At 39.6% G+C, this 2,922-nt stretch overlaps 1 non-coding gene across 1 annotated transcript; it reads left to right on the top strand.

Annotated features, from left to right (window-relative positions):
* Window positions 1-1,392: 1,392 nt before the first annotated feature.
* Window positions 1,393-1,497, top strand: LOC130977729 (small nucleolar RNA R71). Its single transcript, XR_009085408.1, has one exon. It is a non-coding gene; the product is annotated as a small nucleolar RNA R71 (small nucleolar RNA).
* The last annotated feature ends 1,425 nt before the right edge of the window (window positions 1,498-2,922 follow it).

The raw sequence follows: 2,922 nt of genomic DNA, 5'->3' as shown, positions 1-2,922 counted from the left end.
AGCTCAGACCAATTGCAGAAGAATTAAATTGCAGGAGAATGAAATTCAGATCACAACAAACTTCAAATGTAAAGTTGTAGAAAGTGGAATTGCAGAAAAGGAAATTGTAGCAGAGAAGGAAATTGAAATTTGCATAAGCCAAATTGAATTCAATACTTGAAATGTAAAAAATGCAGAAAGATAAAAGTGTATCAAAGAGAGTTTCCTACTCTAATCCTACTCCTAATGCACTCTAGCAGAGCCAGCCTGACAGATCTAATGAAATGAGACTGATGCCTTTATATAGGCTTTACAAAGTGAAAAAATGAAATTGAAATTGAAAACAAATTACAATTTAAATGAAATTCCTAACCTATCTATTTCTTGTGCCTTTGAGTGATGTCCATGAGTTTTGCTTGCTTTGGTATGTCAATGGGCTTTTCAAAATTGGCCTTGAATGAATGGGTCAGGAGTGGCTTGGTTTAAGTGAGTCAGGGTGTGTTGGTGCACTCCCAGTGTAGCGCTCCGTTTGGTTTTGTGAGCATAGTGCTCACTAGCCTTTGGCCTAGCATGCTTTTAGTGTAACACTCACTAAGTGAGCATTGTGCTCAATATTTGAGCGCTATGTCTTGTGTTGAGTGCGTCCCCCTCTTCGAACTTTGGCCAGCGCATGTTTGGTGCCTTGGTGAGTGCTTTTGGGGCCTTAAAGATGCCTATCACTTGTACTTCAATTTTGTGCCAAATATAGATTGTTATATATCGTTGGAAAGCTCTGAATGTCATCTTTCCAACGCAACTAAAAGTGCATCATTGGACATCTTTAGCTAAAGTTATAGTCATTTGAAGAAGGCATGGTCATGCTATCACAAGGCTTAAAGAAAAGCCCGAAATGCTCACTTTAGTGAGCACAGCGCTCACTTCTTTGAGCGCCAGTCTTGCTTTGCCTTGCTTTTCTTGCTAGCAAGGCACGAAAATGCTCTCTTTAGTGAGCACAATGCTCACTTCTTTGAGCGCTAGTCTAGCTTTGCCTTGTTTCCCTTGCTGAAGAGCACGCAAATGCTCACTAGAGTGAGCATAGCGCTCACTTAATTGAGCACCAACCTTAGATGCTAGTCTTTGTTTCCAAGCTTAAGAGCGCCATGCTTTATTTTCATGGGTCACGCTTTTTAAAGCGTGGCCTAATATCCAAAGCGTGCTTAAACTTCAAAATGTGCCCAAAATTCCTCTTTTCTTCTTTTTAGCTTTTTTTGTGCTTCTTTTGCTTCTTTTTCTTCTTATTTCCTACAAAGTTTATAAAATCAAAAGATCAAAGAAATATATCATTTAAGCACAAAAGAATGCCATATTTAAGCATTAATCATCAATTTCTTATATGAAAAAGTATTGAAAAACATGACATGATGACATGTCATCAATATCCGGAGGGCACTTCCTCGTCAAGTCTTTGAACCTCTCCCAGGCCTCAGAAAGTGTTTCACCATATTGCTGTCTAAAGGTTTGCACCTCAGTTCTCAATCTATTGACTCTTTGTGGAGGGTAGAATCTTGCTAGAAACTTGTTCACAACCTCATCCCAAGTGGTTAAGCTCTCCTTGGGAAATGCTTCTAACCACTTTTCTGCCTTATCTCTGAGATAAAAAAGGGAAAAAAAGTAGTTTGTAGGTGTCAGTGTGTATGCCATTGGACTTTACAGTGTCGCAAATCCTCAAGAATGTAGTGAGATATTGGTTTGGATCCTCTTGGGCACCCCCTCCATATGAACAATTATTCTGGACAAGTGTGATAAGCTGAGGTTTCAACTCAAAGTTGTTAGCATGAATTGTTGGCTTCAGGATGCTACTGCCACAGTTTCTTGGATTTGGGTTGATGTAGGAGTCTAAGACTCTCCTCTCTTACCCAACATGATTGTCAGCATCTTCTCTAACATGGTTATGCGCCTCTTCCTCCATAGTAGTTTGATGAGCGGATAATTTATACGCTTTTTGGCATTGTTTTTAGGTAGTTTTTAGTATGATCTAGTTACTTTTAGGGATGTTTTCATTAGTTTTTATGCTAAATTCACATTTCTGGACTTTACTATGAGTTTGTGTGTTTTTCTGTGATTTTAGGTAATTTCTGGCTGAAATTGAGGGACCTGAGCAAAACTCTGATAAGAAGGCTGACAAAGGACTGCTGATGCTGTTGGATTCTGACCTCCCTTCACTCGAAATGGATTTTCTGGAGATACAGAACTTCAACTGGCGCGCTCTCAACGGCGTTGGAAAGTAGACATCCAGAGCTTTCCAGCAATATATAATAATAGTTCATACTTTATTCGAAATTAGATGATGCAAACTGGCGCTCAACGCCAGTTCTACGCTGCATTCTGGAGTCAAACGCCAGAAACACGTCACAATCCAGAGTTAAATGCCAAAAACACGTTACAACTTGGCGTTCAACTCCAATAGAAGCCTCAGCTCGTGGAAAGATCAAGCTCAGCCCAAACATACACCAAGTGGGCCCCGGAAGTGGATTTCTACTTCAATTACTTACTTCTGTAAACCCTAGTAGCTAGTCTAGTATAAATAGAACTTTTTACTATTGTATTCAGTGTCTTTTGACCACGTTAAATCTTTGGTCTCAGTTTTATTTTATTATTCATCTTAGGAGACTATTGATCACGTTTTGGGGGCTGGCTATTCGGCCATGCCTGAACCTTCATCACTTATGTATTTTCAACGGTGGAGTTTCTACACACCATAGATTAAGGGTGTGGAGCTCTGCTGTACCTCGAGTTTTAATGCAAGTACTTCTATTTTTTATTCAATTCGACTTATTCTTGTTCCAAGATATTCGTTGCACTTTAACTTGATGAATGTGATGATTCGTGACACTCATAATCATTCTCACCTATGAACGCGTGACTGACAACCACTTCCGTTCTACCTTAGACCGGACGCATATC

The sequence above is a fragment of the Arachis stenosperma genome, chromosome 4 (genome assembly GCF_014773155.1).
Source record: "Arachis stenosperma cultivar V10309 chromosome 4, arast.V10309.gnm1.PFL2, whole genome shotgun sequence".
Classification (NCBI taxonomy): domain Eukaryota; kingdom Viridiplantae; phylum Streptophyta; class Magnoliopsida; order Fabales; family Fabaceae; genus Arachis; species Arachis stenosperma.
This window is presented reverse-complemented; position numbering and strand designations above follow the sequence as displayed.